We start from the raw sequence: 27,808 nt of genomic DNA on the forward strand, positions 1-27,808 counted from the left end.
TAACAGCTTGAAAGCTGATGGCAAAGATGGAGCAGAAGCCAGTTTGGCTTTCTCCCAGTCCTCTAGGCCCTTCTGGGGTTAATCAGCAACCACCTATCTTTGTGTTAATAACATAAGCCTCTCTAACTAGAACACCTGGGAGGAAACCCATAGGAAGGCTTAAGATGAAGCCAATTTTACAGTAATTATTCTGACCATCACTGTTTAAGCTGGACTCAGACTGTCCAGAAGAAAAACCAGCTTGCTAAAACCAGCCAACTAACTGGATGAACCTCTGGCTCTCAATGTTCCTTAAGCCACTTTAGGTTTTACTAATACTTTCTGTGTCCACATCTCAGCTCCAGAGTCTCCTTATGCTGTGAATTCAGGCAGCATATATTTCAGGTACACGGGGTTTAGTGAAATGTCCTGAGTGCATCTCACTGATGCAATGCTTTAGTGGCATCTTCCCAGCACTCTCTCCACCCTCTCAGCCCATCCCAATGATTGTGTTTACACCACTGGAGAAATAGCAGACCTTATCCTTTTTTTTTTTTTTAAAGATCTTATTTATTTATTTATTCATGATAGGGGCGGGGAGGGGGGCAGAGACACAGGCAGTGGGAGAAGCAGGCTCTATGCCGGGGACCTGACGTGGGACTCGATCCTGGGACTCCAGGGTCACACCCTGGGCCAAAGGCAGGCACCAAACCGCTGAGCCACTCGGGGATCCCAGCAGACCTTATTCTTAATTGGGATGGCTGATGATGTCTCTTAGTAACCAGCCCAGATGGCTTTGGGTGTCAGGTGATTGTCTGTGCAGGGAAAAGGGCTGGGGACCAGGAAGCTGGAAGGCTAGATGGGGGACACGTGAAAAATATTTTCCTGCTCTATTAGTCTTCTAAGGCTGCCATCACAGAATACCACAGAAAAGCTTAAAGAACAGAAATTTATTTTCTCACAGTTCTGGAGAGTGGAAGTCTAAGATCAAGGTGCCAGTCAGCTTGGTTACTCCCAAAGCCTCTCTCCTTGATTTGCAGATGGGGCCCATGATGCTTCATATGTGTGCACACCTAATATCTCTTCCTCTTCTTATGACACCAGTTTTCTTGGACTAGGATCCTGTTCTTATGACCTCATTCAACCCTAATTACTTCCCTGTAAAGGCCTGTCTCTAGATGCCTGAGTGGCTCAGTGGTTGAGCATTTGCCTTCAGCTCAGGTCATGATCCTGGGGTCCTGGGATTGAGTCCCATATTAGGCTTCTCAGAGAAAGCCTGCTTCTCCCTCTGCCTATGTGTCTGCGTCTCTCTGTGTGTCTCTCATGAATAAATAAATAAAATCTTAAAAAAAATAAAGGCCTATCTCCAAGCACAGTCAGATTGGGGGTTAAGACTTCAACATAATGAATTTGATGGTGATGGAATGGGGCACAGTTCAGTCCATAACAGCTGCCATAACTTCTCCTCAACAGATCATCTCCCATCCTCTGATGCTGCCTTTCTGAGCAGGAGAAGTGTAGATACTAGTCACTCTGTACAGTCAGTTTGAGAATGGCTAAGCTAGGTAGGGAAGGTGGCTGAGATAGGCAGAACAAAAAGATGGACATTTGGATACATGAAGAGATGGTTGGATGGATAGATGGATGAATAAATGACTTAAGTAGTGTGTTGACGCCACCAGGGCAGCCATCACATTCTACTTCTTTGGGGTTGTAGATTTTTACAGTGCAGGGGTTGTTAACTCAGATGCTCATGTTAGGTAACAGAGGTTGCAAGGGTTGCAAACTCAAATGCTCATGTTAAATAACAGAGTGGCAAAAAGAGGCCAGGTGCATAATAGGGAGTAGTGGGGAAGGTGACAAATTGGTAAGAGAGTGTGCCCTGCCTAAAGGGGCAGTGTATACTCAGTTCCAGCCAATTATTACTTTGTGGGATGGCAGCCTAATGTTGCCAGTATGTGATTTTTCAAGGGAACAAGAAATCTGGATTTTCTGATGGAATCTTCCTTTAAATAAAATTTTAGATTATGGCCATTAATTCAAAAATTGTAAAATACTGTATGAGCCAAATCAGCACATTTACAGCCTGAGTGAACCCTGAAGGCTGCCAGGTTTCCACTCTTGGACTACTGGAAAAGCATCTGTAATGTCATCACATGAGGCTGTAGGTGTAGAGCTCTGGCTCTTGGATACCCTGCCTGAGTTCATATTCCAGCCCACTGCTTACTAGCTCTGCAATCTTGAGCAAGTTACACATGTAACTCAGAGTTGTTGTAATGATAAAATTAGTTAATACAGGTAGGTGCCTAGAATAATGCCTGCTGCTTCATAAGAAAGCAGTAACTAATTAAGTAGTGTCACCAAGAATTTTGGTTTCCTTATTGCAAAATGGTGACAACACTTGCCTTGCCTATCCCCCAAAGGAAAAGAAGAATATGTATGAAAGGGCTTACAAATGTGGGCACATAGCTAAGAAATACACCATGTACTTCTTTTGTAACTATAGCTGGTAAGTGAGGCTCAGCCTTGCTCAGTGCGGGGGGGGGGGGGGGGGGGGGGGGGGGTTGGGGGAGGGGGCTGGGAATCCCTATGAAGAGGAGGATAGTGTTAAACAGAACCAGTCCTTCTCTCTTCCAAGGGTTACTTGGCTATTTCGCTATTCTTAGTGTTTGGTGAGGTTTATTATTATTATTATGAAAAGTTTAAACATTGAGAAAAGTAGAGAAAATAGCAAAATGAACACCCAAATACCCTTATCTAGACTTAATAATTGCTACCATTTGCCCTTTTCATTTCCTATTGGTGAGTGTTCCTTTCAAGGGTGGAATGCAGCAGTAAGGAAATGGGAATGGATGGAGGCATGGTGGTACTGAATGGGAGAGCACGGGGCTTTACCCACCTCAAGGATGCCTTATTTTTGCAAGAAAACAATTCCCAGTCAGATGTAGGTGCCTTCCCTTTTGGATGGAATCCCTGAAAAGGGATTTTTATGCCGGATAGTTTGTTATAGATCATACATTGTTACCACCTTAAAGTGATCTAAACTGGGACACGAATTCTTTTACTATTAATAAGGCTTTCATTTATTGTTATTTCTAAGCTTTTAATTTTCTGCAAAGAAACACATGTTCGTTTATTGCTCACGAAATTGAAAACTGAAATTTTTAGAGACTTTCCATGTGGACATGTCTCTGTCATAAAGAATTCAGGAGTTGAAACTGTGGTAGATCTGAGAGAATAAAATCCGAGTGATAAAAAGAAATGTTGGTCACCAAAAATGAAAGGTTTTAGGAGCAGAAACACTCATATTCAAAGAAAGTATATGCCAATTATAGAGGGCCCTTTCTGTTAAAGCATTTAAAAGAGTCTCTAAGACATATTGCCCCATTTCTCAGCATTAGCTTTTAGGGCATTTGAATGTGAAGGCTTCTCCCTGGAAAGGATGTCTTACAAACGTGAGAGCAACTAAACTTTTCTTTAAAATTCTATTATTCAGACCCTTCATTAATTTAAGCTGACATTCTTTCTCAATCGGGGCCAATCATCAAAGCTTTATTGTATTGAGAACCTTGAATTCGGCAACAAAGAGTGTGGGTTTGGAAGGACACGCAGGGAGGGGGTGGGCGGAGAGCTCCCAAGGCCTGAGGAAGGTGGGGGGAGGAAGGCAGTGGGAGGGAGGGTGACAGGGAAAAGCTGGAGTACTGGGAGGCAGATGGAGGGCAGAGCAGTTAGAAAAGCAGGGTGGGGTGAGGTGGTGTAGACAGTGGACAGAGGGGAGAGGGGCTCAGAGAGTCTATGCTATAAAGCATAGCCTCTGCTCATCAGCCTGCAACTTTGCCCTCACAAAGTTTTCTTTAGAGTAAGGGTTTAAAAAAAAAAAAAAAAAAAGGAATAGAGGAAGAGAAAGCATTTCCTTTTCCTTCATCCAGGTGCCTCTGGATTCTTCTGCTGTGGTACCCTGCCCAGCAACAGGGTGCCTGGCAGGAAGCCCGCCCCACCCCGCAGGCCTGGGGTCACAGTCCTGTCTGGCCCAGGCCTCCCAACAGGGCTCTCTCTTCCTTTCTGGTGTGATTTACTGTGGGATACATGATGCGGGATGTACTAGGTGGAATGTACTGGGTTCATTGTTAAGGCATAAGGCAAGGAAGGAGCTTTTGAAATGTGAGGACATCACAGATGCTTCTTGAGCATCTGTGATTTATAACTAGAGTAAAATAAGATTTGTAAGGTGAACTTTAAAGCCTGAGGGACAACTGGGTTTTTTAATGCATGACTTCAGTAAATAAAGTACTAATTTTGAAAAACCAAGTAGACCCGGGTGGTCTTTTGTCTGCCCTGAAACAGTTCTCAAGGAGACAAGAGACTCAGGTGGGCAGTGGAGTGATGGCCAGCCCCTGGGGCCAGCAGCCCGGCCAAGGCCAGTCCCTAGCCCATTGGCTTCCAGCTGTGTGCCCTCAAAGAAGCCCTGTGACCTCCCTGAGTCACAATTTCCCAATGTGTAAAATGGGTGTAGGAGTAATCTGCCCAGGCTTTACTCCAAGGGGACACGGGGATGCCTATGTAGATGAATGGTTGGTTTCCAGCCTTTGCTGGTGGCCTGAACCTGGGTTAATGCACTGACCCATTCTTGCAGTCGTAAGACTTAAATGAGATCATGCTGTTCCTCAGCTCAAAATTCTGAAGGGACTCTCTTTTCACCTAGACTGAATGTAGAGTCCCTCTGCTGTCCCTCACAACCCGCATGCCCACCAGCACCTGCAGTCCCATCTCCTGTAGCTCACCTGCCTTGACCATCCCATTCTCTATGCCACACCTCTTGGCACCAAGCTCTCTTCCCCTCATGGACTTTGTACGTTGACTCCTTGTAGCAGTCCTGCTCCCCAGACAGTCCCGAAGCTGATGCCCTCGCCAACCTTCCCAGATATTGCCGTGACTCCCTTACCTATAACTTCCTGCCAAAATGTCACCTCTGCATGAGACCTACCTTGTTTACATTTCTGCCCACCCTCCTTATCCCCATCCTGTTCTACTTTGCCTCTCCCAAAGTACTCATCACCATACGACGTAATAAATAACTCATTCTGTTTACCATCCACTGTGTATCTTCCCTACTACAATAAAAGTTTTGGAGGCCAGGCATCTCCGATTGGCTCACTGAATGTCTTAAGCACCAGAGCAGTGTCAAGCACATCAAGGACACTCAGTAAATAGGTTTGATCTTTCTTAGAGGTCCAGGATATAAAACCAATCAAAGAAGGGCTGCTCTAGTTGAAGAGAATATGAGTTCAAAAATCTCTCCGTCCCTGCAGGCTCTCCATGGAATAGTTCTTGCTCCAGTGAACAAATTTGAAAACTGTTGACATTTTTTCTGATACGTAAAGCCAATTTTGAAGCTATAAAGTGCTGTGTAATGTCAGGCCCATGGGCCTGGCAAAACTGTTTGTACACAGCAGGTGTCCAGTTGGTAGAGAGGAAGGGGTCTGGAGGGAGGGGGCAAAGATCCCAGAACTGGATCCTTGCTGTCAGGCACCACTTAGCAAAGCCTGGCCCATCTACCCTCTCTTTCTTCCACACAGCATGACTATAGTAATTTTAGGATGGAAAACATGGATAAGGACTTTGTTGAGCAGCTACTATATGCTAGGCAGTGTCTGCTCCCAGTTCACTACATAAGTAATCTCATGAAATTGTCAGCCCTTTCACCATTGTCTCTCCAGGATCTGATACCTGGCCTGGCACATACAAGGTGCTCAATAAATGTTTGCTTATCCTTGACAACCCTCTGAGGCAGGTACCATTAACCCCATCTCACAAGTGAGGGACCAAAGTTCAGGTTAGTTAGCTTATTTAATATCATACAACTAGAGAGTGGCAGAGCAAGGATTTTAATTCTACCCAGACAAGCTCCAGCCACTCTGGTTCTGAGAGACAGTTTGGGTCAGACCATCCCCCTGGGCTTCCCTCAAGCAGATCTCTCTCCTGGCAACACCAGGGGATCAGAGAAGGGGTGTTTCTTTTTTTCCTTTCTCTTCTCCACCTGAGTTCACTTCTCCCTTCATTCAGTTACCACCTGGAGGGGTCTCCTGACACCTTTTGATTAATGGGCCTGCCTTTCCCACCCTCCTTGGCTGAGTAACTCCAGAGTTAGCAAGCAGTTCATCTTGAATCACAAATCAAGTTCTGAAAGACATTGCAATTTTGTGCTCAAGATCTCTCTAGAATTCAAATTCTTCAAGATGGTCATTTGCTTATGAGTGGAATGATGGATTCTTCAAGTTTCTCCCTTTAAGAAAATCTGGATGTGTCTCCAGCCCCCCCACCTCCCAAACTAGCCCTAGTTAGTTCATTTAATGTAGCTGGAATTCCCCCAAGGACCCCAACTCAGTTTTCACTCTGGCTACTTAACATGCATGTTCATTGTGCCTTCCATATACACACTCTTAGCTGGGATTTTCTTTCTTAACCATTCTTAGCATGCCAACTATTTACACCACATCGGGGCAAAGCAACTTAATATATGCCCAAACCAATTTTATCTGAGGGACAGCCTCTGAATCCCTAGCTCCCAGAACATTAGCTCCAGGGGGAAGTATCTCCATAAATCTGATGTTTTGTGCCAGATTAAAATCTCTCTTGGAAACTTCTGGTTTATTTCAGAGACAATGATGAACTCTAGATGTCATGCAGGTTTTCATTTTCTGGGTGCTTTTTATTTCATCTAGAACCAACAGTGACCTTTAGAATGTGCTGCTCCCTGTCAGATACTCTTTCTGTAGGTTTTATGTTCAAAGACTCTAGATTGGAGATGCTCGGGGTTGTGCTGGGTATCAGAAACGACCAATTCCACCAGTATTTCTCTATTAGTAAAAGGCTGGCAGGGCAGCCCGGGTGGCCCAGCGGTTTAGTGCTGCCTTCAGCCCAGGGTGTGATCCTGGAGACCGGGGATCAAGTCCCACATCGGGCTCCCAGCATGGAGCCTGCTTCTCCCTCTGCCTGTGTCTCTGCCTCTCTCTCTGTGTCTGTCATGAATAAATAAATAAAATCTTTAAAAAAAAAAAAAAAGGCTGGCATAGTTCTCCAGCTGTGTGGGACTGCCCTGTGTACCAGCGGGCATTTGTCCTTCCTGCCCCATCCACAGAATGTGAGGTGTGGCCCCCAGTGCCTGGAAGAACCAGAAGTGCCTGAAGCGATATTCCAAGTACCCGTGATTGGAAGTACCAGGGAGAGTATCTCTGAAAGATGGTGACTGGGGGCAGATACCATTATGTGGTAAGGGGACGAACCTATCCCCAGGGTAAGTTGCCTCCTACCCTTGTAGCCTTCAAAGACCTTCGTTTGCTTTCAAATCGGGTCTTGATAAATATGATTTTAATCTCTGATTTCTCCCATATAAAACTGGCTGTAGGGGGCAGCCCGGGCGGCTCAGCGGTTTAGTGCCGCCTTCAGCCCCAGGGCGTGATCCTGGAGTCCCTGGATCCAGTCCCAGGTTGGGCTCCCTGCATGGAGCCTGCTTCTCCTTCTGCCTGTGTCTCTGCCTCTTTCTCTCTATGTCTCTCATGAATAAGTAAATAAAATCTTAAACAAAACAAAACAAAACAAAAAACTGGGCAGTAGAAGGGGAGAGGAGGAACTATCCTCCTAAGAAGGGTTTTGTTCTCTGGAATGACTTTGGACTCTTTTTCAAGTTCATGATTGAGAGGGTTTCCTAGATGTAAGTTCCCAAGCCCAGTGATTAGAGTCTGGGATAGTAAGAGACAGAAACAGGGACAGTAACAAATGGAATCACCAGGACCCAACCATTGGGCTGCGACTGGTGTGTCTTCTCCCAACTGCACCCCTCATCAGTCCTAACTTGTTTGTCGATCCCTGAGTCCTGTCTCTCTCCTGCCCCCACAATTTCTAGAAATACTAACAGCTTCTGCAAGGTGAATGGCCAGAGTCAGGATCCTCTGGGAGGCAGGGATTCTGTAACTCCCCAGACCCTGCATGAGCGTGAGTATAAGGAATCACCATCCAGAGAGGCTTTCAGATGGACCACTGTGTCTGCTCTTCTTGTCCTGCTTATTTCTCTTGGGCATGATTAACCACACATGCCAACGCCCCGGCTCACGGGCCATCTCTTCCAGCCCTGCGTCCTGCCCGCCTGCCTGTCTTGCTGGGGTAGTGCTCCGTGCAGCTCTCAGCACATCCTGTTTGTTCAGTCCCCTTTGTCTTCCACTGGAGCAACAGGGAGAAAGGATTCCTCTGAGCCCCTTGGATTTGGGCTTTGAAATCAGATCCTGGCACACCTGATTACACTCAATAGCTGGAAATGGTAAGGATGTCCGATGGGCAGAGGGCTCCTGTTTTAAGCTCTGCACACCAGGAAGGCAGGGGCTGGATCTCCTCCTCAGGACCGCACTGGAGGGGGCAGGATGCTCTGGCAGGAAAAAGCAAACAGTGTAGCTGAAGGGAAATTCACTTGAAAAAGAACTTGGGGCAGTGTCCATTAAGGGGCGTATCAGCTGTCCCCGAGGACACAAAATGGGGCTTAGACTCCTTCCTCTCTGCTCACACTTCCCTAGATGGGAAACGTTCTGTTCCAGGAACTGTGTGCCCCAGGGCTGGGAGGGTCAAGCTCTGTCCTGCTTTTTCTGTAGAGGTGTGGCCTTGGAGTCCTTGGCAAAGGGAATAAAAAACGAGCAGCTTACATGCCACCACAGTGGGAAGCTCAGAAGCTCGTAGTCTTGCAAGGACTTCTCAGCCTCCATGTACCACGAAACTTTCCCACAGAGATTGACAAGTCACTGAGACTATTTCACATGTACAAAAAAGCATAAAGAGCTTCCTTATATCAACACCCAGCTTAAGAAATGAAATGTCACCAACTCAGTTAAAGCCTCTGGGGTCCTCCCCAAACCTATGCTCTTCCCTGCCTCTCCAGCAACAACCTCTCAGCCATTCTAGGCCTTTCTTACATGTTCCAGGGACGTGTGCAGCCCTCTTTGTGGGATCTGGCCATATTCCCCAGATATGCCACTCGTCTTCATGCCTTTGGGCCAATACTGCTGCTGTGCTCACTTATCTGTGATGCTTGTCCCTGCCTCAACCTTCCTTCAACCCTGGGCTCAGATGTCACCAACGTTGGGGTGGGGGGGGGGCATTCCCTATCACCTCAGGCTCTGATTCCTGGTACTCCATGGCCCTCGGACTGAGCACATGCACCATGGCCATGATGCTCGCCATATGTCCACCCAACTTCCACACGGGGCTGCAAATGCAGTCAGGACAGGTGCTGGTCACCTCTGGCTACTCCAGCCAGTGGCCTGGCCCATTGCATGCTGGCTCAGGGCAGGCCCAGTGGGGTAAGTGAGTGAATGCCCTGATGAATGACAGCTCAGTTATCAGAGTTCCAACTTTCTATCCCAGTTAACGTGAGGAAGTCCCCATGGCCCCCGTTCCTTCGAGAGACATTTTTCTACTCAAAGTCCTGTATCTCCTCTGTCCTGGAAGCACAAAACTCTTAAGTCTCTTCATATTCCTCAAATGAAGTTAGAATAAATATAATGGGGCATGAACTTTCTTCCCTCATGACTTTAACAAACAATAGTTTCAAATAGAACCCAGGGTGGGCTTCATGCAGGCCTCGAACATCTTTTTCTAGGTACCTTGTCACTTGTGTTCTTTGTCTTCTCCTAACCTGTAGAAATTCTTAAAGACAGGGAAATGTACAAACCTATTAATCTTGCTTAGAAAATCCAGCTCACTGCCACAGAAACAAAATATTGAGAAACAACAGTCTGGATAGAAAGATTTTCTCACCCACACCCATTGTTCTCTGCTACAACACTTGGTTGCTGCTGCAAAGACTCAGCTTTAGTCATGGGATTTTAGGAGATGTGCCTTAGAAGCGGGATCAAGAAAAAGCCTGAGAGTAATCTGTACCCTAAACCAACCTGGAGCCCTGGCACTGAGAATGGGCCCACAGGTCTGCCCAGGAAGGACATGTAGAGAGAGGCTAAGACCAGGGGCTGGGGTGTGTGTGTGGAGCACAAAGGTCAGATTTTCTCTTACCTTTTTTTTTTTTTCTTTTACATTTGAAGTTTTTATCTCATAATACAAAACATGATCTGAGGTGATTAGTACACTCACAATGTTATGCAACCACCACCAATATCTGACACTTTTTTCACCCCAGAAGGAAACTTCATACCCATTACTGAGTGCTTGCCAATCCTCCCACCTCTGCTCAGCATCTAGAAACTACCAGTCTGCACTCTGTCTCTATGGATTTATCTATTCTGGATATTTCAGGTAAATAAAAACATACTGTATGTGACCTTTTGTGTCTGGCTTCTTTCACCAGCATATTTCTGAGGTTCCTCCATCTTGTAGCATAGTTCAGTACCTGGCTGAGTAATATTCCATTGTATGGATATATCTCGCGTTTTGCTTATCCATTCATCCACAGGTGGATTATCTGGGCTCTTTGCACCTTTTTTGGCTGTTATGAATAGTGCTGCTGTGAACTCGTGTGTACATGTATCTATTTGAGTAACTGTTTTCAATTCATAGGAGTAGAATTGCTGGGTCATAGAGTAATCTATATTTAACTTTTTCAGGAACTGCCATACTGTTTTCCTAAATGGGTGAACTATTTTACATCCCCACCAGCAATGTACAGGCACAGGTCAGATTTGTATCCTCATGGGAATTCACAATGTTCTCAAGACTGTGGGGTCATATTGACTTTCCACCTTTAGCTAGATTCTCGTAAACATGAGGGATTCTGTTAGCATGTGATCCAATGTTTAGAGCTCCCATATTCATGAAAGCTGAACTCTGCTCATGCCACCCATTACCATCTGTGAACCAGAAAGAGGAGGAACACCGTTAAAGAGAAAGCGACAAAAGCAAAGTTATTCATAGTAACTGCAGAGGAGAAAGGCCAGGTCATCAGCAGAGCCCCACTGAACTAGCCTGGTCAGAGGAAAGGGGCATAGAGCTGGTTTAGTTCTTGAAACCACTCAGAGGGAGTCAAAGCATATGTTAAATCTATATATAAGTATCATTTGATTGGAAGAATTAAAAAAACACCCTGCTATATGATGATCTTTCTTCTTCTTGCACAGCCTGATAGCGGAAGCATCAGCAATTTGGAAAGAAGGCCTTCCAAAGAGAGAGGCCTTGGAAGCCCTGAGACAATGTCCTTTCTGTTAGGCATGGACCTTTATGGCTGAATATGGGCTAAAACAGGAAAGAGAGCAGGGAGGATCTCTCAGAGCATGGCCCTGTGAAGGGAGGATGGCCAGAGGAGGCTTTTAAGAAAAGAGAGGGTTAGGGTCTCCTGGACACTTTCTGTGAGTGGAAGGCCTCGGGACGATGGCAAGGGGAAAAGAAGAAGGGGAAGAGTATGAGCACCGGAAGAAAAAATGCTTCCAGTGGGGTTGGCAGGAAGAGAGACTCAACACACCATTTGAAAGTAGGTCTTCACAGCTCTCTTGTAAGCCTTTCAGGGGCTTTTTTTTTTTTTTTTTTTTTTTTCCTTTCAGGGGCTTTGAAACCCCAGTGTGTCTGGCTAAGAACAGGAACCCCTGGAACGCAGTTCTGATTTTAGTGCTGCCCTTGAATGCAGCGATGTCTCAGTTTTTTACAGGGCAGGAGGAACTTATCTTCACTACCCTCCAGGAACCAAAGAATGAACAGCCAGATTACCTTTTGAAGATGGACCACACCCCTTTCTTAGGGCTAAGGGGAGAACCATGGAAATGAGTGATCCTCCTCACCAGCCACAAGTGAGAGCTTTTGTCTTGATTCTTTTTTTTTTTTTTTTGTCTTGATCCTTTAGTCATAATCCAGCAGGACATTTTACAGGGCAGATGGATGTGGTGGGCAAAATGGCAGCGTCCAGAAGATATGTCCACATTCCAACCCCTGGAACCTGTGAATGTGAACTTCTTTGGAATAGGGTCTTTGCAAATGTAATTAAGTGAAGGATCTTGAGATAAGATCATCCTGGGTTACTTACTTAGGTGGGCTCTAAATCCAATGACAAGTGTCCTTATAAGAGAAACAGGAAAAAGAGGAGGCCATTTGAGCATAGAGGCAGAGAATGGAGTTATGCAGCCCCAAGCCCAGGAATGACTGGAGCTATCAGAGGCTGGAAGAAGCAGAGACATGTTCTCCTCAAGAGCCTTCAGGGGAGCATGGCCCTGCCAACATCTTGATTTTGGACTTCTGGCTTCTACAGCTGTGGTGGAATAAATTTGTTTTAAGATGCTGGGTTTGTGGGATCCCTGGGTGGCGCAGCGGTTTGGCGCCTGCCTTTGGCCCAGGGCGCGATCCTGGAGACCCGGGATCGAATCCCACGTCGGGCTCCCAGTGCATGGAGCCTGCTTCTCCCTCTGCCTGTGTCTCTGCCTCTCTCTCTCTCTCTGTGTGTGACTATCATAAATAAATAAAAATTAAAAAAAAAAAAAAGATGCTGGGTTTGTGATGATTTGTTGTAGCCACCTTAGAAAACTAATACAATGAGGTTGCACAGAGCGATGATGTGACAGGAGAGAGAGAATCTAGAAAACCAAGTCTAATGCCTGAACTTAGGGCTGGTATCCAAGGCGAACTTTGTCAACTTTGTGCTGTGGGTCTGTTTTCCTCAAGAGGTCCTCATGTTGTCACTCCTCACAGCTGAGAGCAGGGCCCACAGCTCCCTCAAGGATGCTACTCAGGATCAGAGGAAGTCAGATCAGGCCCTCACACCTATTTGAAATGGTGGTGATCATAATGACCATAGTCTATAGAATTCTTAATATGTGCTATGTAATTTACATACTTATCTTGTTTGATCCTCAAAACCATTCTATGAGATTAGCATTCTCATCCCCATCTTACAGATGAGCCAACTGAGGCTCTGAGAGGTCATATGGCCTGTTCAAGGTCATAGAGGGAATGATGATGGCACCAGACCTGTGCTGAATCCACAGCATTACAGAAGATTCGAGCCTCACAAAGACGGGTGTTCCAGCGCCCCACAATATCCCACAATGCCTTGCTGGCTGATGAGAAAGAAGTGTTTATTTTCTAAATATTAACACCATTGACACTACAGTTTGGGTAAGGATCTGGTTAGACCCTGCTAACAGCAGATGGACGGCAAAACATCCACATTCCAGGAAAATCTAGTCCCAACCGATACTGATCGAGAAAGGTCCTCTCAGCCCCAAGGCCTTTCTCTCTCCTTGGCCATGCTGGGGCAAAAGGTGAAACCCCTAATCAAGTGGCCTCTCCCTGTGAAAGGCTGGACAGTCCACAACCAGAACCCATCTGGCATAACTCTCTCTCCCCATCGCCAGGAGAAGAGAGCAAGCTGCCTAGAGAGAAAGGCTCTGAGAAAGCCCAGTCCTGGGCACACCGACACTGTCTGGGGCCCTCTCTTCATCAGGATGGACTCAGGCAGGCCCAACACCTGGAGTCCCTGTGCCTTTCACAGAGTCACAGGCAGAGTTTTGGAGAGGTCTGGGCTGACCTCTCTCTGGCCCCCGCTTAGGCTAAGGCGTGGCTAAACGGGCAGCTTCTTCCCTGTCCTCCCAGCATTCTGAGTTGGAGGGAGTGCAGGAGCAGAGAGGCGACCCGAGGGCCTGCCAGATTTCCTCCTACGCAGACCTCTGTGCAAGATAAAGTCAGGCGAGGCTGTGCCACAGGACGACAGCATAATAAATCCCCTCCGGCCTCCTCCCGGGCCCATTGTTCCTAGTGCAGCCGTTGTTTTGAGTACGATCAAAAGGAAGGAAGAGCACTGTGCTATCAGGCTGGGGAAGAAGGATGCTCTCCTGACCGCCCCTGTTGCCCTTGGCCACCCTCGTTTTAAATATGAGGAAACCGAAGGGCAACATGCAGCCTAACCCCATCCCTGTGTGAGGCTCAGCGCACCATTCCGAGGCCCCCGGCCCTCTGGTGAGGCAGGGATCCTGCCCAAACTTGACGACAGCCACCGGGGTGGGTCACCCGGCCGTGTCCTTTCGCCCTGGGCAGGGGGCTGGGAGGCCCGGGCTCAGGGTCAGCAGCCGTGTGGGGAGGGCCCTGGAAGTGGGCCCTGGAGTGGCCGCTCAGCTGTTGTTTACCCCTTGGGCTGAGAACTGAGGCCAGAAGGCCACAGCCATTGGAAATAATAGGCCCTCAAAGGAACTTCCCGAATGCGGCTGGCCTGGTGCCTGAGGCTCAAGACTGCGAATAGCTTGGTTCTTGGGAAGCTGGTGTCCTGGGGCCTCGCAGCCTCTCCTACACAGAGCCAGGTCCACGCACGGGCTCGGGCTCGGGCTCGGGCTCGGGGTGCACACCTCAGCCCCCCCAGCTGGATTCCTGTGAGGAACTGGGGCAGAACGCACCAGCTTCCCTGAGGCAGGAAGGGCGGAGCTGAGGGTTGCTCCTGAAGCCTGCAGGCTCAGGGGGTCCTCGGCCTCTCTCTCACGTCCGCCCTGCCCAACGCCCAGCCTGATTCCCCAGGTGCCCAGCTGCGGTGGCCCGGTCACCTCTGTCTGGGCCGGAGGCCACGTCTGAGCAACAAAGGCGCCTCAATGGGGGAGGATGTCAATGTGCTTCCTCAACCAGAAAGGAGGTTTGAGTTCGGCCGAAGCAGCCCAAGCAAACAAGCAGAAGCCTGTCAATCGAAAGATGGGGGCTGCTGGGAGATCACAGGACAACAAAATGAGAACCATTATCAGTCTCGTCCCAGCCTAAGGAGGGGAGAGCCTTTGAAGCCTCAGACAGGCCGAACAGAACTTTCCACCTGAGAGGCGCTGGAGATGGGAGGTCAGGCTGCACACAGCCCCCATGAGAACTGATCAAAGCCTGCTGCGGAGGGAGGGGACCTACAGCTGCAGCCCTGCTCCCCCCACGGGCCGCCCAGGGCTTTCTGAAGGCAACCAGGCTGCCCTTTCGAGGGCCTGTGGGAAAACCCAGCCCAGATGCACGGTGCAGCCACCCTCCCACCCCGCCTCAGCGCCGCTGGGAGAGGGGAGAGAACCCCCTCAGTGGTCCTGAAAAGAAGAGGGAGGGAATGGAAGCACATGGAAAATGCTAAGACCACCCACCTGATGAGGGCCTACCTTTTGGGAAGCAATAACTCCTGGCTTCCCTGGTGCCCCTCTGAAAGAACAAACCGACTGAACAGGCCTCCTCGAAGCTACGCACTCCCAGGGATCTGTGGGATGCCCGGCCCCTCGGGAGCTTAATTTAATCTGTGTTGGCCTCTCGGTGCCTTTTTGGGGCTTCCTTGATATCCCCTCTCCTCCCTGGCAACCAGAGAAATGGCAAGAAGCCTCATTCAGGGCTCACAGGGTCCTGTGTGGATGCCTCCAGTGTGCTTCTCTCAGACTGGACAGCAGGATCTGCCAGCGAACACTCTAGGGTCATCTTCCACGCTGGATCCAGGAGGCGAGAGAACCTGTGAAAACGTTCTCCCTTGGGTCCTGCCTGAACTGGATGGCCTCAGCCCACCCTGCTGGCCTCGAGCCCCTTCCCTCCTGCCCAGAGCTCACCTTCCAAGGACTGGGGCTTCACAGAGCCTGTGAAGTGGGTGCAAAAAAATCCAAAGCCATTTCCACTGTGCTCTCCTTCTCAAAGGGATGGGAATGTTCTTTTCTTCTCTCTCCTGGGAGTGGGTCTGAAGGGAGGGTGAAGGGGGATATTAATGTGGAGGCCTGGGAGGGATTTGGGTAAAGGGGGAATGACTAGAGGAAATGGAAGCACTGGGGGAACTGAGATGAGAATGTTCCAGAACTGCTGGTTTAGCTAGCTGGCATTCTTTCCAAAATGGATGAATAAGGACTAGAGAGAGGGCCTCAGGGTAGACTGGACAGAAACGAAGGTAAAGGCATTTCCTCTCCCTCTTCTCAGGGGCCAGATCCTAAAGAGGGGGTGGACAACCAGGAATTACTGACCTGCCACCCACTACTCACTGTGAGATTTATATCTTTTTATTACTTTGCCCGGAGAGATGGATGGGATTATCTCCATTTTACAGGTGATGAAACAGAGATTCCAAGAATTGATCAAGGCTCTCCGAGGACCACATGGAACTGCTGGGCTGGAACTCAATCCCCAGGCGGCCTGGCTCCAGAGTTCATAACCTTCCCCACCACTCTTCCAGGCCTGCCCTGCCTCCAGGGGCTAGGCATATGGTGGTAGATGCTTTGGAAATATTTGTTAAATTGAACTGAACTGAGCGGCTGAACACACACAGGCCTCTTTCACCCTGACTAAGAGGAATCCTTTGAGGGTCCGGGTTATGGAAAGAAATTCTCTGAGGCACCAAATAAAATCCTTCTCTGAGGTGCAAGGAGGCCTTTTTTGAAATTAATACCTAATAAAGTTTACACAGACCCCCAAAAGGAAAAACAGAAGGGAACTGGAACAATAAAAAAGCAAAGTAGGTAGATAATAAAACTTCAGAGTGTTGTCTTTCATCCAGGAAGCACAAAGCATTCACAGGCTCTAATTACACCTTCATCCCCATGGCCCTTTCTGAAGTTGGTAGGCGCATGTTAACAGTACCCCTCCTTTTAGGCATGGATAGGTTTGGGTACCAAAAGCTTATGCAATTCTCCCCAAGGTGAATAGAACATGGCCTCATTCCCTAAACCTGTGTGTTGGAGGCCACTTCCAGCTGTGTTTGCTGACTCAGCAAATAAAACCAAGTTTTCTGAGAGGTTCGAGGGGTGGGGGTGGGAATGAGAAGGTCTAGGAATGAGAGGGGCAAAGCTGAGGAATTAGACCTCACTCAGGCCTGCACACAGTATAAATCCCCCCTTGTTGACCGTTCTTTATTATGCACGTTCTTTAATTTAGGCTCATGTTCATTGTGTAATTTGGTGGGTGCCAATGTGTAGGACAGTAAGCCCCTCTGATGAAGGCGACAGGAAGGTGATGTCTGGGCTGACACACACCCAGGAGTTCTTGGGGGGGGTGGTGGAAATTGCTCCTATGTCCTATGGACACACTGGATGTTGAGGCTCAGACAACTGGAGATGGGTAAGGGGACTTAATTGCAAATCTTTTTTTTTTTTTTTTGGCTGGTTCATGTCCAATCATGTCATTTCTTGGCTTTAATAATATAATAATAATAATAATTGCACATGCCTTTTTAATAGTTCTCCACTGCCAAATAGTGAAATAGTGTTAGGCACAAATTCCTTCACTAGACCCTGAAGTCCTTTTCTAGTATGACTCCATCTGGGACCCCAGTCTTTTTTTTTTTTTTTTTAATTTTATTTATTTATGATAGTCACATAGAGAGAGAGAGAGAGAGAGGCAGAGACACAGGCAGAGGGAGAAGCAGGCTCCATGCACCGGGAGCCCGATGTGGGATTCGATCCCGGGTCTCCAGGATCGCGCCCTGGGCCAAAGGCAGGCGCCAAACCGCTGCGCCACCCAGGGATCCCTGGGACCCCAGTCTTATTTCTTGTTCCCTCTTCTAACTTCTGTGCAATGGTTCCCAATTTGTGAGCTGCAGACCTGTGGGCAGGAGTATAGAGTTTTAGCAAGGGGTCCCTAACTCTGTACGCCACACCAAATATGGGTTATAGTCCAAATCAATAGTATATGAAAGTGTGTAATTTGTGTAATTTAAAAGGGTTGTCAAATTTCTCCCAGTTCTTTGTCATTGTGTGCGTTCTTGGGTACTAAAGTTCAACAATTATTAGAAGAAAGGGCCTGCATTATGGTAATGGTTTTCAAACTGGGGTCCAAGGAACCCCTCAGAGAGCCCCTGATGTAGAGCTAGGGGAGGGATTGGGATGGAACCAGAGCAGATGGGACCACACTCCACCACCCCCACTGCCACCACCCCCACCCCCAACATACACACACACACACAACTAACTCATCCCCTCCCCTTGCAACCATCTCTGCTTTTATCAGTTTTGCACACTGGCTTTCTAGTAAGATTTTATTTGAAAAACAGACTGCTGGGGAAGAGAGGGGTGGAGTTTATAGGCAGTGGCCAAGGACAAAGTACACATACTTCTAGACAGCCCCTCGCCACTGTTCAGTGGAGCGGTGAGAAATTGGTCACGACCCCGTGTGTGCCTACCATGAGTCAACTGTGGTGTATAAATGATGCAAGAGGAGGCATTCCCCCTGTCCAGTCCCATGGAGGAGGCACCCAAGCTTGTTCATTTCTTAGATACATTAAGTCCGTCTGGCTCTTGGACAGAAAAAATGAAGTTGTACAGTAGTCGGTCCCATTGTCAATGCAGACAGTGTCCCCTTTGCAATGTAATGCGACCTTTACTGCTGTCCAAGGAGGGGAGGAGAATCCTCTGTATACCAGCTCTTCTTGTGCACCAAAGTTCCTAGAGGGGTAGTGGTCACTTGGGGCCTATTTTCATCTCCTTAAATTTCTACCCAGATTTGTCTTTGCTCATTTGGCTGGTGCCTGCCACCCAGGCCTTGCCCTCAAGTAGCTTGGGTGTAGGCCTGGAATACTGGGAGCAGGAAGAAGTGGAAAAGCAGGACCCTGAGAGACTTCTGGAAATTCTTCAGCTGAGCGACCATCCATCCTCTCAGCCTGGTTTCAGACAGAACAACAAATAAAGAAATGCCCTGAACAATCCAGAACAGTGCTCATTAGCATGGGAGACTATGGCAGGAGACCCAAAGGGATGCCTTTGTCCCTGCTTTTCACTCCACCATCCACAGATGCCTTTAAAAGCCACCTTCCCAACACTCGAACTCAGGGAAAATGCTACAAAAGGGATGGCAGGACTCTCTTTACATGAATGGCCTGCTAGAGGCAAGTGAGAAACAATAGCAAGCAGACCCAGGCCTGTCACAGCTATGATTGAACCAGTTGGAATGTGGTTCTGTGTGTGTGTGCACATGCGCATGTGTGCACTTCAGACTATAAATATGGCTCTGGGTTCCTGTTTGCTGGGGGGAGTCTGAGGGGGCACAAAGCTCTGTGTGTATCAGAGGACTTCAGGGAGCACCCACACACCTAAATGCTCAAATTTACAGATGGAGGGAGTGGGGAATCAAGGGGAAGTTTTGAGAATGGGAGTGTGTCTGTGGATGAGCACAGACCTCTGTTCATGTGTGTTGGGGGAAACAGGGAATTTTGTGTCTGGATAAGTGCATACATATGGCATGTGTGCATGCGTTCAAGTGTGCGAAGAGGTAGCTGAAAGAAAGTTTCAAGAGTCTATGAAAATTCTCAGTTAGAAAAATATCTTGGCAATTCCCCATACCACAGGTTGGTACACATTCAATGCTTGTGAAGTTCATTTCCTGTACTAGTTACCAGCCCTTGTGCATACAGGACATGAAATGTGATTTAGAGCAAAAACTCCAGGTATCAGAGGTGAGCTGTGGGACAGTGTATTTTGAGGGGCGGGGGTGGGCAGCAGAGTGGAGGGGAGTCACCACCCTGTGTCTTTTAAAGGACTATTGAAATCAATTTTTAATAGTAACCCAGAATTCCCACCCTGGTATGCTTGGGAGAGAGAGAGAGAAGGTAGAGATCTAATTTTTAAAATTCTGTCCTTCATTGCTCTGAAGCCATGTTAGTGCCCGATCTGCTTGTCCAATAGCAGCTGGACATTCCTGTGTGTGTATGTGTTTTTAAACTTGTCTGGCTTGTTCCACTCTGAGCTTTAGTTTGTGAGCCTGGCCTCAGGAAGTGTTTATGAGCTTTTTCACGCTGTTTTCTTTTGAGTTGCTTTTGTTTGGTGGCATGGAAGGGGAGAGCTTGACTTAGGCACTTCAGATCATACAGGGTCCTCCGACCGGCATCCACAGTGAAGCTGGGAAGTTTGACCCAACATCACCATGGCATGCATATGAGCAGACATTGCTGAACACTTCAGTATGGGGAGAAACCACACTCTATAAACAAACTCCTTGGCATGCGACCTCCTCAGAGTCTATCTTGCCAGTATATTCATTCATGTGACACCCAGATCATAAATGCTCAGTGGCCGCTAATTAACCATGGTGCATTCTAGTCCAACCAAGGGACCAAAGTCAACAGAACCCCCATTGTTCTTCAGCATAGCACAGTACCTTGCTGGATCAGGTGTCCTGAACACACACGGCTCCTGATACACCTGCATGAGAGTCACGAGCCTCTGTTCTTCCTCTAGTCTAGACTCCAGGAAGAGTAGAAAAATCTCCTGGATGTCAGGTTCCATGAAGCAGAGCCCAAACCTATCAGGAGGCCAAGTCTAGACAAAACAGAGCTCTGCAGATCACACCCTCAACCTTTGATGGTTGTGGAAGGAAAAGAGTACCAATCAAGGAGTGTGCCAGAAGGCTCACTGGGAGGTAGAGGCGAGAAGAGCCATACCTTGTCCTCTATCAGGCCAATGTCTAAGCCCCACTTAAAGCTGTTTCTGAACGCGGCATTCCTACGCGGGCGTGCTGCTGATGGGGTCATGTCCCAGGCTTTGCCTGGGTCTGATGCAGGACTTCAGTTGTTTATGGTGATAGGAGTTTGCTTGATATTCCATCCCCACTTAGTTGGCATCCCTCCATCACCCTCAAGCAATTCACAATATCTCATCCTAGGAGACCTCTGAACAATAGCAGAACTGGAAAGATTGGGACCTATGACTCCTCAGTGAATTCTGAAACTCCTTTGAAGCGATGCCTAAAGTTCAGGGAGAAGCTTGCCAAGGAAAAAAGACCTTGAGGCAGCAGTGGAGATGGAGTGAGGTACAGATCTTTGTCCTTCGTTGGACCTCTCGGCTCCTGTTCACTGGGGACCTTGACATAGAGTTCACATTCTATGCAAGCTAGTGTAGCACTCTGTTCATCTGTGATTCTATTCAAGGCCTGACATAGCTGCCTATTCCAGACCACTGTGACTGCAGCTGAGATGTGTCCTTCCTTGGCTGGAAGGCTCCATCTGGAGCCAATCCTAGCCCCAGAGGAAATGGGCTCCTGTGGGAAGAGACTGCTCCAAGGCAGCAACTTTCTGGGTGCCATGCACTTGCGGGCCAAGACTAGGCCCTGGGAGGATGTGGATTTTCCAGGCTTCCCTGACAGGCCTCACAATAACCCCAGCAACTACTTTGCCCCCAACAGCCCTGGAAGGGGGTCTGATTACATTTCTAGGCAATAGCTTTGGCATCAGAGGTTCTTCACTTGGGTTTCCTTGAGAGGGCTTTGCTTTTAGGGAATGGTGGGGTTCCTCTCCTCTGTCCTCCCCAAGAACCCCATGTATCCCTCCATCACTATGTGTGTCATGGAGTCATATCTGCCCCTTCCTTGTGTCTTCCCCTGCTAGCAAAGAGCCATTTTATGGGCACACTGGAGGGTCTGGGGTGGCCTGAGGTCCTGGCTGGATGAGGGTCCTCTAGGGCCTGCAATGAGTACCCCCAACACTCACTAGCCATTGGGCCTTAGAAAAAGGCACTTTTCAAGGGGTTTGCCCTCATTCTCATCCCCATCCACTGACACTCAGTGCTATATACCGTTACCTAAAAACTGGAGGTATATTTCTCTGAGCCTCTACTGGATTATTTGTAGACCTATATGTGAAAAAACTTCATAAAATGGCCAGTACAACACATATAAAGAGTTGTATTCTGTTAAAATCCCCCAACTCCCTTCAGTACCATCATCTGATGAACAGAAGACTTTACTATGACTCAGAGGCCTGGCTCTTCCTAACTGTGCTGTTTCCCATGTGATTTTTGGTGAGTTGCTTTATCTCCATGACTCTGTTCCTTCATCTTTGAAGTGGAAGCATAGGGCTGTCAGGGAGAATACTTTAAACCCTTAACTGAGTGGCATGATTGTTGGCATCATTCCTTACCGTCGTTGGTTAAATGACACACAGACACTTTTCTGAAGAGTGATGTTTGGTAAATACTTTGTCTTTGTGGGCCATGGGGTCTCTGCCACACTACGAAAGCAGCCACAGATGATACATACACAGGTGGGCATGGCTGTGTTGCAACAAAATTTTTATTTATGAAATGAGGCTGTGGGCCTGATTTGACCCATGGGCCATGGTGTGCTGAGCCCTGTTCTACCTGGGGATAGGTGCTCAGGAAAAACTTGGGAAATTGATGTTAAAGATAGGTGAGTAGAGACCTCTGTGCTCCAGATCCTTGATTTTAATTCTGTTTACATGAGCCCAGGTCTGTGTTCCTACCACGGGGTCACCTCCACCTCACTCCCCTCCTCCAGCTTTGAGAGATCACAGGCTCATTCAAACCCACCCACTTAATAGAGAGCAGAGTTTCTGTGACTTCTAGGATCTGTCCCCTTCCCCCGCCCTCCCCAGGACCTTTCCCCTCCATCCCGTTTGTGGGACACACAATTTGTAATCTCCTTAAAACCAAAGAAGCCAGGTCTCTGATTCATGTAGATTAAAATCAGCTGCAACCTATTAATGGCCCAGAGCCCAAGACAGATTTTAGGAAACAAAAACACTGGACCAAATTAGACTGAACTGGCCTCTGTCTCCAGGGGAGGGAGGTGGGGTAAGAGGCTGGGGGGTGAGGGGAGTGGCCATGTGGTTTTAATTAATTTGGATTCTCTTCCTGAAGCTAATTCTCCCAACACAAAGCATGTGTAGCGTCATGGAAGCAGCCAGCCTTGGAGCTGGGCTCTCCCTGGTGAAAGCCCCAGGTCCTGTTGGGGGCTGGGGCTGGTTGTGTGTCTGTAATTAACAGGTTTCAAAGTGGTTATTTTGGAAAAGAGAATTTCAGTGGCGCGTTAAAATCCTTTCATCAACCATCAGCCGGCATCCCAAGGCCTCCAGCAAGGCCCGGACCACTTAGGGCTTCAGAGAGCTTGGAATTCCCAGGGTCTTATTTGAGAATGTGGAGGCTTTTGCCATGGGTTTTATTAGGTTGATGGTTGCCATGACTTTCATTATGTTGTTTGGTTACTGGGATCATAAAAATGTTTCTCTCTTCCTAGAGTACCTAAAAACATTAAAAAGAAAATAAGAAGAGCTCCAGCCTTTATGACCATTACATAACATGTGAGCTGTGACTCCCCCATGGGAAGGGGCTGGCTCTGCCTCTGGGCCTGGGTTGGGGAGGAATTGAGGGTGGGGTGGATCATGAGGCTGGAGGAGACAGAGCAACCAACCAGCACTCCTTTCTAATCTCACATCTGAGGAAACTGAGGCCTAGGGAGATACCCCAGCAGGAGCCCATCTCATCTCTTCTCAGACTCTCGACTGGGTGTTCTTTATCCTTCTGGTGCATGAAGGCAATGAACAGGGTAGGAAAGGTAGAGAAGGAGTCTGAATTCTATTGGACTGGTGTTTTAGCATATTTCTAGGAGTAGAGGAAAATGGCAAGCTCACATGTAGCTTAACATAACATGCTGCAGTGGACAGGGGAGCCATCCAAGCCAGTGCTTGGAATCCCAACAATGCTCATAGGGGGAGCTCTCCTCAGACACTGCACTGAGGCCCTGAGAGGAAAGTCACGGGGGCCTATGTTGGCACCCAGAGCCCCGAGCTTCGGAAAGGAGGGAAATAGGTACTAAATCCTACAAGCCACAGAGATGATTTCTTACTGCTCTGAATATAAAACCTCTGAAATCTGGTCAAACTCCCAGAATCACCATATGGGGTAACAGGAACTTTTAATCTATTATCTGATAAATGGAACACCAGCCTGGCTTTACTTCCTATTTTGATGATGGCTACCTTCCAGAACCTTCTTTCATGAAGGACATGAAAAATATTTTGGGAGAGTTGCTATTAAATAACCCCTGGTGCTTAAAAACAATGGGCAGTCTCCAGAGCAGCAGGCCTTGCTTTCAGTGGGACACCAGCTAGATAGATCTAATCCACAATAAAGCTGTACCACAGTTTTTCAGAGGATTAGAGAATGTCAGAACTGGGAGGGAAATTCAAGTCCAGCTCATCCAGGCCAGTGTTACAGATAGGGAAACTGAGGCCTTAGAGCTGGAGTAGAGGGTCTAGCCCATGGTTCCCAGCCATCAGGTTTTGCCCAACTATCCATTCCTCACCAGACTACATTCCTTTTTGCCTTGACATTTTCATTCGTTTTGTTCAGTACTTACTGATTACCTCCTCTGTGTCAGACACTTCTAGACACTGCTAATTTCTTTTCTTTGAAGTTTTGAGAAGAAATAAAAAGAGATACAATTCTGTGGAATACATTAAAGAAAGAAAGGCAATTTTTCCCCCAAAATCCAGGTCTTAGGGAAACTTTGTGGGCCTGGACATTCTAGAGAAACACCTACTGTTTTGGATGTGCCTCTCAGAAGGCCTAATGATATCATTGTCACATAGGTATGGGACTTACCTAAGCTGCATCTGCTTACAATCCCTACCTCACTCCCAACAGCCACCTAGGTAGCCTGGCCCAAATGATTCTGGGACTGAAAATTGTCAAGGATTCTCTGGATCCAAGGTTGAATGAGTGCTGGTAGGAACCCAGGCCTGTTGAAGGCATGCAGATGTACGGGTCCCTCAATCTGTTTCCCATCATTCTCCTCCCATAGTTCACTTGTCAGTCCTTTGCTCTTGTTTACCTCTGTGTGAATAATTCCTCGATTATAAATAGAGAACTTGGCACTGAGTTTTGGATTATCTATGATCTTTAACTTTCCCAGGGCAAAAGAAATTAAACCAACAAATCTCTTTGTTTCTCATGGTTTGGTATCCAAGCCAAGAAAGCACTGATCTGTGTAGAGTGAGGCAAGCCAGAGCTCCCCACAACCCACCCCCCCACCTTGCACTCAGAGGAAGAAGTCATGCATGCATTCATTCATTCACTGATTCATTCAACAAATATTCAGTAAGCACCTATGTGCCAGACTCAATTCTAGACACCAGAGCATAGAGTGAAAAAAGACAATGTCCCTCCTCACCCTGTTTACATCTTAGTGGGGCTGATAGACAATGGGCAAACCAACCAAACAGCACCACCAACAAATATGCATATGCATATGTATATGTATACATGTATCAACTAGGGATAGATACTTTGAAAAAAATAAAGCAAGGTAGAGAGAGAGGAGTGAGGGATGCACTATTTATATATAGTGGAGTCAGGAAGACATTTCTGAAGAGGTGACGTTTGGGCAGAGGTTGAATGAAGAGAGAGTAAGCCACATTCAGCCCTGAGAAAAAGAATTCCAGGCAAAAGGAACACTAAGTACAAAAGCCTGGGATAGCGACAAGTGTGATGTATTCAGAACAGCTAGGAGGTAAGGGATGGGAACAGAGTGAATGATAGGCACGATATGGGGTCAGAGAAGTGGGTAGGGACCAGCTCGGGGAAGGAAGACTTTGGGGTTTGTTGTGAGGTTCATGGGGGCGGTCTTTGGAGGCTTTGGAGCAAGGGAGTGATGCAGCAGAGATGCACGCTGGAGGGCTGGAGAGAAACTGATGACCCAGAATGATGGCCCAGCTCGGGGTAAACGTTTGCACCCAGACACATGGCAGATGGTAGCTGTACCTCTTGGGTGGTGCCTGAAGTAGAAACCTTTGAGGGCTATATGTTTCAGCAGGGTGGGGCTGGCCTGGGAGCTCACCACCTCTATACCAATTAGTCTTAAGCCCCAAAAAAGGAAATGCTGGTGTTTAAATAGCAGGGTTGGGACCTGTGAGTCATAGAACCCTCAATCAACTGGGCCACTCTTGGTAGGCTCTGGGAAATTGCTGGTGCAGAGTCTTGAGCTTCTTGTTTGACCACTTGTTGGGACCTCTGTGGGGGCCTCTAGATGCACTCAGAAAAATCAGACTCAAGTACAGACCTGGTCTTTAGGGGGTCTGGCTGTATTTTTGGCTGCCTGAATACTGTCTCATCAGTTTCCTTCCCAGGTTCTCTCATTTTGCAAAATGCAGGCTACCTCGCTGAGAAGCAGAGAGGAGAGAGGTGAGGGTTCTGGGTTCAGTCAGCCTGGGATGCAAACCTTGCCTTACCACTTAACAAACTTTTGAAAGTTTTTTAAAAAGCTCCCGAACCTCCTAGCACTGCATTGTCCAATGCGGTAGCCACCAGCCACGTGTGGCTATTTAATTTAAATCAATTAAAATGAAATTTAAAAAAATTCAGTTCCTCAGTTCCACTTGGTACACTTCAAGTACTCAATAACCACATGGGGCTGGTGACTCTCATGCTACTGGACAGTGCAGATATAGAACATTTCCAACATGGCAGGAAGTTCTATTGGACGGTTTCACTTCTTTAGAAAGGAAGTAACCCATGAGAAATGAAAAAGTTAACATGCACAAAGCACAAGGTACTTTGCCTGTCTCATCAAATGTACTTAGCATATGATAGTCATTGTGATTTATCATATGAATCTCTGTCCTGGTTCTGTTGCTGGCTAGCTGAGGGGCCACCCAGCTTCTCCAAGCCTCAGTTTTCTGGTCTGTAGAATGAGAATAAAAAGTAATGCTGAGTGAATTCCTCAGAGCATAACCCGATGCTTATTTTTCTCTCTTTGCCCTGGACCTATGAGAACATCCTGGCCAGCCTTCAGCTAACTTACCTAGACCTGAGCTTGGGATTTCCAGTCCTGGCATACTTAGCAGGAGCCATGATGAAATTGTGGCTCAGTAATAGATTCTGGAGATTTTAGCCAACTTAAAGGGCTTGAATGTCATTCGTGGTATAAAGTTCTAATGAAACAAGTGAACAGGTCTGATCAAGAAAAACAGTCATTTTAACTCAAGTCAGATATTTACTTAGCTCTGATGTTCTGAAAACTGTCATATCTTGGGTCACCCATCCCAGGCCCTGCTTCCTTGCTTAAATGTTGCTTCTGTGGATGCAGCTCTCAGGGAAGGTTCTCAAGCAGTCCTTCTGGTATCTTGGCCTCCAATCAGTCTTCCTTTTTCCACTTTGGGGTTTTGTTGTTGTTTAACATTTATTAACTGCAGGCATTTAGTAGGTGGAAGTTGGGATTTGCCTGGGGCTGGAAGGAAGTCATTTGCCAGGCCAGGGTAAGGTGTGGTTTAAGAATTGAAGCTAGAATCCCCTTCACCTGCTTAATTCATTTCAAGGGAGATTTGTTTTCAACTCCCAAATTACCTGCTAGGATTTCTTGACCTGAGATCCTATCTCCCATGGCTGTTTTCTTTCATTTCCGATAAGAAAGACAAAGACAAAAAAAAAAAAAAAACAGACTGAGAAGCTCAAGAACAGTCTTGCACTCTTTTAAATAAAATTGCACACCGTGTGTGATTTTCTTTACTGTCTTCTACACAACAGGTAGTAAAAGGTCTGTACAAGGCATGGGAACCTCTGCTCCTCTGTCAAGCCTCCTCTGCAGGCTTGACACCCAGGGGAGTGAATGCAATGGGGGGTTTTACAGTCAACTCCAGGAATAGCGGAGATGAGGGCAGAGACCCCATTCTGTTTAGCTCACAGCTCTCTCCACTGTCTTTAGGCCCTTGGCTCAGAGCTGCTCTCTTCGCCTACCAATAGTCATGTGAATCTAAGTTCACATGCTGGTGACCCCTCCTCCTTCAAGGCATGGGCTCTTTGGGGAGCCTGATCTGCAAATGAAAAGAACTGAAGGGAGCCCCAAGCATTGCCAAGCAAAAGATCCAACAAACAAGGGTTATAGGGAGTGTTAAACTCATGAGGGATTCCCCGATAAATTGAAGTTCCGAAAAAACAAAGCTAGAAGGAACTGTCCCTCAGCTTGTGGAGCAAGAAGCTGCCTAAGTGCTAGTATAACTGTAAGCAACAAGACAAAAAAACAAGGAGGAGAAGGAGGAGAGGAGAGGCAAAGATCCTTTTAAGATGTGGATCAATTCCTTTAGGCTAGCAGCTCTCAAATGTTTTGGCCTTAAGGACTCCTCGGCACTCTAAATTTGCTGAAGACCCCCCAAAGCCTTTGT

At 47.4% G+C, this 27,808-nt stretch overlaps 1 protein-coding gene and 1 long non-coding RNA gene across 12 annotated transcripts in view; one reads left to right on the forward strand and one right to left on the reverse strand.

The window, feature by feature from the left end:
• The window catches only part of LOC112656945 (uncharacterized), a 55,734-nt gene extending 39,897 nt beyond the window's left edge, over nt 1-15,837 (reverse strand). The window contains exon 1 of the long non-coding RNA XR_004818346.2: nt 15,495-15,837. This is a non-coding gene — a long non-coding RNA (uncharacterized LOC112656945). The remainder of the gene's footprint in view (nt 1-15,494) is intronic.
• The window catches only part of RAD51B (RAD51 paralog B), an 817,007-nt gene that overhangs the window by 576,434 nt on the left and 212,765 nt on the right, over nt 1-27,808 (forward strand). The window contains exon 4 of one of the 11 annotated variants that reach the window (XR_007412388.1): nt 7,118-12,397. The exons of the other annotated variants lie outside the window; for them this stretch is intronic. The gene's annotated coding sequence lies outside the window, so the exon portion shown is untranslated. Of the gene's footprint in view, nt 1-7,117; nt 12,398-27,808 lie in introns of those variants that run through there. 11 annotated transcript variants of the gene reach the window in all.

The sequence above is a fragment of the Canis lupus genome, chromosome 8, assembly GCF_003254725.2.
Source record: "Canis lupus dingo isolate Sandy chromosome 8, ASM325472v2, whole genome shotgun sequence".
NCBI lineage: Eukaryota > Metazoa > Chordata > Mammalia > Carnivora > Canidae > Canis > Canis lupus.